This window comes from Excalfactoria chinensis, chromosome 2, assembly GCF_039878825.1.
Source record: "Excalfactoria chinensis isolate bCotChi1 chromosome 2, bCotChi1.hap2, whole genome shotgun sequence".
In the NCBI taxonomy this organism is placed as follows: domain Eukaryota; kingdom Metazoa; phylum Chordata; class Aves; order Galliformes; family Phasianidae; genus Excalfactoria; species Excalfactoria chinensis.
In genome coordinates this window covers 74229147-74237026 of record NC_092826.1, presented here as the reverse complement: position 1 = coordinate 74237026, position 7880 = coordinate 74229147, and the positions used below count along the sequence as shown (strand labels likewise).

The following is a 7880-nucleotide window of genomic DNA, read 5'->3' as shown; positions in this document are numbered from 1 at the left end:
ATGATATTTCCTAATTAGAAACTGGCATCATGATCCATCTTTCTAAAAAGGAAATGTTGGCACTAAATTAATTACATTACATTACACTTCACAGCATTTTATACTATTGTATTCATGCCTATAACAAACAGCTAGTGAAGGTTATTCTCAAAATTTTGTTGGTATAGAAAGTGTCTGCAAAGGTACTGTTCCTAGCAGTCCTGTTGCAAATGTTTAAGTTATGTCAGTGGCTAAAATAGTTATTAGTAATCAGAAGCCCACGAAAAATGCAAAGGGCTTACAGAACTTTAGTTTTCCTATTTTGGTAAGTAATGTCTTATTCTTTGACTGAAGATGCTATTTCAAACAACTGATGATATTCTGAGTATTGCACACTGGTAGTGTAGAGGGAAACAGTGGTTACTCCTACCCAAATATAATGTACCTGGAAGCAGGAAATTTCATTTGTCTTGCTTGCAAAACCACATTTTTATGAAAGACCTGAACATTATTAACCATAACTCCTGAAATACCCTTTGCAACTCTACATTATGTTCTCTTTCAGGTACAATGACAAGTCCATCATTATCAATATCTGGAAGTGATACTGCTGCATTTAGTACATGGGGAAATCATCTATGCTGTCCCTTCTTTCAACTTAATATCATTTTTCACCATAATGGTACTGGATAGTTTTACTTTCTTCAATCAATATGTGCACACAAATGGTACTGAACTGCCAGAGTAGATAATTAGGGTAAATCCTTACTCCAGATAATTCAAAGGTTATGAGCATACCTTTCTCCTTATCGTTAAAACTGAAAACAGATCAAACTGAGCCGATAACTTGAGTCTCTGTATTTAAGTGTCAGTTAATAAGAGGGTCCTTAACAAAACCCTCCTCTCTGAACCCTCCCACTGCATTCACTTGCAAATCGCTGTATAGCTGGCAAAGCCGGCGTCCCCACAGCCCCGAACCTCCTCATCTGAGCACTGCGGTTCTATCGGCAGCAACGTCTCTCTCAGTGAGGGACGTTTCTTATTAATCAGGACCACTGAATGGAAACCAATCAGACAGAGATTCCCTTTGGCTTCATCTCCCCGCCTGCCTGAGTTAAAAGCGATACTGGGAGAGAGTCTGCTTTAGATAGATGTAAGCGCACAGCGCTGGAGATACAGTGCTAGACAGAAGGGAGGAAGCAGGTAAAGAAGCAGCACTAGATGGGCAGAGCTGGGCTCACGCTGCCAGACACGGTGAGTAGATTAACTTTCTGTAGCACAGAAATGTCTATAGCAAAAAAAGCAGACATTTTCTTTAAAAAGCCTAAAATGTTAAAGATTCTTCGCAGATCCCTTTTAGGGAGGGGGGGCGGGGGAGTCAGAAGAGCACTTTTGAGAGAGAAATTAACTGCTGAAATCTAAACTACTGTTGTATATATGACATTTTCTTGTGTATATGAGAAATCTAGCAAAGGATATGCTATCTGGCAGTACTGTTAAACAGTATTACTCTCATTCAGATTTTTACAGCAATATAACAGTAACAGTGTAATTTAACTTTTGTGCAGAATACTCTTTCACCCGTCCAGATAGAAACTACAACCCCTTTTCTTTCTTTCATCTTTGTTTTTACTGAAAACTCAGTTAAAAAGAATAAAAAATGAATAAGTTTGTAGTACCAATAGAACTGAAGTAATGATGCTTCCTTTTTATTTTCTTTAGTTGCGGTAATGAAATTATTTTTCTTTACATGATAGCTGAAGTGAAAGCTCACCATTCAGAATGATTGAGTTCTGAGGCAGATGTTCTTCTGAATGTTCAGAGCAGTAAGTCAGAGTCAACAGGCTTAAAGTGTAAGGCTGTTTTCAAGAAGCACTACCAACAATATCAGTCCAGTGTTTATATACATAGACCAGGAGAAAAAACAAGGCAGAAAGCATAAAAGGCCAAAGTGACCACTTGATTTTGAAGTAATCAGGAGAGAGCAACTGCCCAGTGAATGACATTTTATTTTTTCTTTCTACATGCAAGAGACATGCAGTCACATCCATTCAATTTCACTGACAGATGAGCTTCAAACAAAGAATGATGTATAAGAACCATAAAGAAATCTATATATCCCTGCAATTGTATGGTAATGTGCATACAGTAGTAGCCACTCGCCATCTCAGAGACAGATTTAAGCAGCAGGTGAGAACAGTAAAATGATGGTTTGGTTAGGATACTTTTCATACGCAGGAGTAAGATTTGCAAACAATTTATCAGTCTCACTCTGATTAAGTCAGTGACAAACCTAATATTTTACTTAAATCACAGTAAGTTTGTGCTCCATTGTTGAGTACTAAACTAGTTTCTTATGATAAGAGCAAATATGGATAAGAAGGCAAATGTAATACTTTTAATAGTGAGATCAAATGTCTTTTTAAATAAATAATATCAGTGATAAGACTTACTAATGATAGCTCTATAAAGATCACTGGTTCCAACTCATTTTGCATGGCTAAAATTTTCTTCCAAAAAGTGAGAATGGGCTAATTAAATATTTAGGTGTCTCATTACATTTTTTTTCTGATTACTGTGAATTCTATAGGATTATGTCAGTTTGTAATATAGGTATATTGCTAACTATGTGTGAATTTTGCAGGTAAAGTGCATAATCCTGTCATTTTTCCTTTGCTATGTAATAATATGACTTAAAGATTAAATATATTGACAGATAATGGCATTTCTGTTATCAAAGATGTAAAACTTCAACACGATCATATTATGTAATCAAATGTTTATGGAAATATATATATATTAATGTTAGATAAACAAGCTTGTTTTAAAATCATGAAACACATATGTTTATTGTAATATACTAAAGTTCTACCTAAAATACTTGTCAAGTCTTTAGTCCTGATGGGGAGATTTCAACAGTAATTTTTTTTTGTTTGCTTATTTGTGTGAGAAAATTTCCAGAGGCTACATTACAGTCATTATTACAGAAAAAATAACTGTGATACATAAATATCACCAAAACACAGAAAGCAGTTTGGAAATGCAATTTGGAGAGAAATGGCAGAGTGAAATAGTGCTGCCATATGCCTTGTACAGACTCACAGTCTGAGTGGTTCAGGCTTTTAACTGAAGCACACAATTTTCACACTAGTTTGAAGAAGTGACCATTCTAGAAATGTCCTCCTCTCCAGAAAGAAGCTCATTTGGGATGATGTGCACTCTCCCCTTGCCCGGCTTCTGCTCCACTAGGATGGAGTGCAGTGCAGTTTGCATTAAGTTGGCAGGGATGCACTCCAATCATTGCATCAGCCAATGGGGATTATTTAATTCCCTATACCTGCCAATCAAAATCTCCTAGTTTAAATGTTATTACCAACAGCGTTGTGAAAAGAACTACACAACTTAATTCTGACATTTACTTTTGCCCTGGTGTCAGGAAATTGTTTCTGTAGCCCAGCAAGATGGCTTTCAGAGAATCTACTGGCAGAAGCCTGAGAGGTAGAGGTCAAAAGTAACAGGACTTGCAATTTCCTTTGAGGATGAATTTGTTCAGAAGATAAACTAAGTTAGACGGATGTCTCCTGATGCTGTCCTAATCTTGATGATAAGAAGACACACAAAGGAACAAATACTACTTAGGAGTTTTGATGTAGTGTAGAATAAATTACACGTGCACACACAGTATTTTACCTTTTCTTTAGGAATAAACAGGAATATTTTTCTGCTCCCCCTCTCCCAACTTCTTTCATTTCTGAAAACTCTTCTGGAAATAAAAACTTACTACTGGACATTAATAATAATAAAAAAAAAAAATTAAAAAAAATAAAAAAAATCTTGTTCTTATGGTAAAACTGGGTTACACAGACCTGGATACATCAGACCATATCAAATATATTATTTTATAGGTTTCTTTCATTCAGTCAAGGCCATTTAACTGTAGAAGGCAACTGAACCAAAAGCATAGACAAAAATGTCTCTCCCACTCATCTCAGAAAGCCTTCTGAATTTCTGAGGCTTGCAGCAGGTGTTACATGCAAATGTTATCCACAGAAGCACAAATATTTGAACATGAATAGGGATGTCTGAGTGAAAGCTAGCTGCATTCTGTATGTGAGTGAGAGTTTATGAAAAGTAATTTGTGGTAAAAGATCCTAAATTTTGCTAAAAGGGGGTGGGAAAGGGAGGAAAATAATGCAAGAGGAAATGTCTTTCAGCTATGAACAAAAAGAATTCTCATAAAAGCAGTCAAGCGTCATTTTAATAACTTTCTCCTTTTGTCTCTTAAACAAATATTAAATCTTTGAGTGGCAAAAGACAAGTTGCTGTTCTGACATCCAGCGACTGATCATGTTAAAACCTCCAGAGGCACTGAGGCCTACCTGCCTGGCATGACTTAACAGGAGGGACCACTCCTGATCAGATCTCAGTATGTGTTTACAGCATAAAATTCTAGCAAAACTGGATGAGATTTACTTGAAGAAAAATCTTGTTTCTAACTTCAGAGAAAGCAGAACAATGCTGTGCATATACTGTAGCTTCTTAAAAAAAAAAAAAAAAAAAAAAAAAAAAAAAAGTGAAAATAGAAAACCAAGTGTATTATTTTTAACCTTATTTCCATAACCTCAAAAATGGAGGCTGATAAGGTTATCTTCATTCCACAAGGAGGGACTGCTGCACAGACAGTTCAGGTGATGAGCTCTCAGCAGCTTTGTGGGAATGCCTCTGCTTTCATAGTCCTCAAACTTCTCCATATGACTGTTTCTAACACACATGAAAATAAATATGCCTTGAGTACCTAAAAAATACTGCAGTTTCTAACATTTCTTCCACATAATATTTCTGCAACTGCAAAATGTGGTGCCTCAAGTGACAGCCAGTATATGTTTTTGCCCGTTAAATGAAATTTTTTATATTTAAATTTCACACTTTTTAGTAGTAATAACAACACAAAGATGACATCAAATTATATTCAGTTTTTCCTGTCTCACATAGATGTAAATCTGATATTAAAACCTTCTGTTATGATAATGCAAATATCAGGGATGTTTATGTAAGTACAAATTTGTAGGCATTAAATATTACTCAGGTTTCTTTGACCTCACAAATCCTAGTCAAGGGAAATAACCTCCAGCTTCATGGAAATTCTGCCTAAGAAAATATTAGAGCACCGAGCCATGCATGTCATCACTCAGAGATTCCATTTTTTTCAAGAAATACTGAAAGCATTTTCCACTGCATATAATACGTTGAGAAATATCTCCTAAATTGCTTGTCCAAAATCAAAACATGCTCTTTATAAATGATACCTAACAAAAGATTCAGTGAAACAGGGAAAATTGTAGATAATGCTTTTCTATTTGGAGATGGAAACAGGCCTTTTCATCATTGTGAAACAAACTACACAACATTTCTCATGAGGAGGTGATGTCAATTTGTTTATTCTTTAATCATTCAATTGAAAGCAATTAATAATGCATACAAACAATATATCTAGCAATACATACAAACACTATTATATTTATCTGTTGATTTCTGAAAATAATGATCAATTAGATTGATAATCAGGAATCAAGAGTTTGACATTTATTTTTGGAACTTCTTAAAAAGAAATTAAATAAAACATCAAAATATACAAGATAAAGGAAATTTAAAACATGGGATGATCTTCCATTTTCATGTTCAGATCTTGCTAAAATAATTATTCTTTACATTCTTCGTCTTCCATTATTTGCTTCTGTGGAGATGAGAATGAGGTAAAGCAAAAACAGCGTGAGCTGAGAAGGTGGACATTAACCCTACAGTACCTCTTTTGGAAGAAAATGTAGACACATTATAAAAGAAAATTTACATGCTAATATCCAAAAGTTACAAGATTTCATCAGTAAGCTGCTTGTTTACTGTTGTATGAACTTAAAAAATCAGAGTAACCGCAGTTCATGAACAGAATTCTGACAGATGTATACGTGTGTATGTATGCATATGCATAAACGTAGACATAATTTAGGAAAATTATGAGAGTAGGATAAATTGACTTTGCTTAAGTCTTGACTACAAATTTCTGACTGAAATTTGTTGCTTATGTGCATTTTTTTTTTCATTAGAATGCTTTCATGTGACTTGCATTATTTTTTATCATGCTCCTTTATAATAATTTATTCAGATACTAAATGGGAAACTGTTAAATAAACATTATTTTTTTCTCTTCTGACTTTAAGGAATGGGTGCAGACTGTGGGACAAGTCAAGGAAATTATTCTGCTTTCTCTTTTCTGTAGGAGCAGAGAAAATATCGGGCAAATATAGGAATTTGAAAAATAATATTTTTAGTCTCATACTATATTTAAGAACTGTTTGTGCTTGTGCCAGGTTCTGGAGTCCTTACAGAGTGAGTAACATTTTGTATTAAGACTAGTCCCACGGAAGCCATTAAATTACTTTTTTTCATTTCCCTCACTCAGAGTGAAAATGAGTGCTGAATCTGTGTTTTTATAATGATCCTATCTGATTAAAATTATACTTTTTTTTCTCAGAGTAAAAATAAGAATGCTGCATTATAGAAAATATTTTCTCATTTCCTGTAAGACATGCAGTAATCCTTACATTAACTTCCCAGGTGTGAAAGGAAATTTCATCTCTAATGAGAATTCAGACTTGTTGAAAAATGGATATATATTTTAAAATCCATGTAGATTCTTCCTTCCTTGCAATTATCTGCATCCCATGGATAATCAGCAAATGACTATTTCCAATTTGTGCAATATGTACTCTATTTCCTAAGAAAGACACATATTTGAATTACATTCCTATGTGCCCCAAAAGTAAGACACTAAGCAAAACCTCTTATGTTCTAAAGAAAAATAATTAGCCTCTTAATTATCCTTCAGGGATAATTCTCTACGTATGATAATGAAGATATTATTCTGTTGTTAAGTAGTAGTTATATTAGTAACAGTAACAGCAGTTGCATCAAGGCTGAGAACTCATATATGACTTTAAGTAAGTGTTTTGCAAGGTTATAAAAGAATGGTTCATATTTTAATTTAATCCAAAATGATGATGTTGCCTTACCTTCTATTCATAATCCCACCAACAAATATTTTCTACTAATGAAGGCAAACCATCCCTGCAGCAGAAAATACGACTTTCAAAATAGAAATATTAGTAATACAGTCAGTGCACTTCACACAACTTTTTAAAGACTATTAAAAGAAGCTCTCCAAAATCCTGCTGCAGGATTTTTTAGCTTTAAGCTACAAAAATCTACTGGTTGAGAATATTTCCTTCCTTTAAGTTCTGATTCAGAAAGGAGGAAAAAAAACACTATGGAAGGCAAAAAAAAGAGTACATTAAGAACCGGTTAAATTACATAATGTAACAAAGTTTTTCTGAGAAGAAAAAAAGGAAAGGAAAGGAAAGGAAAGGAAAGGAAAGGAAAGGAAAGGAAAGGAAAGGAAAGGAAAGGAAAGGAAAGGAAAGGGAAAGGGAAAGGGAAAGGGAAAGGGAAAGGGAAGGAAAGGAAAGGAAAGGAAAGGAAAGGAAAGGAAAGGAAAGGAAAGGAAAGGAAAGGAAAGGAAAGGAAAGGAAAGGAAAGGAAAGGAAAGGAAAGGAAAGGAAAGGAAAGGAAAGGAAAAGGAAAGGAAAAAAGAAACAAGATATAAAACTAAAGATGCTTGTTAATCTTCTCTGACATAGGTCTGAAAAGTCTGAATGTAATAAGTAGTGGCTTAGGAGTATACTCAATGCCATTATACATCCAGATGTATATCTACTAACCTTGCTGAAATAAAGTCTTATCAAAGTACCCTCTCAAATGACTTTGTTTGTCATTTGAATTTAAACTTATCCAATTTTAATTTACATTTTATTCTACATTAATCTAACTGTCCCAAAATACAGTTCTAC

General features: G+C 34.3%; 1 protein-coding gene across 3 annotated transcripts in view; it reads left to right on the top strand.

Moving 5' to 3' along the window:
- Positions 1-906: 906 nt before the first annotated feature.
- The window catches only part of LOC140247704 (cadherin-9), a 97102-nt gene continuing 90128 nt past the window's right edge, over positions 907-7880 (top strand). For all 3 annotated transcript variants that reach the window (XM_072327571.1, XM_072327570.1, XM_072327569.1), the window contains exon 1: positions 907-1233. The gene's annotated coding sequence lies outside the window, so the exon portion shown is untranslated. The remainder of the gene's footprint in view (positions 1234-7880) is intronic.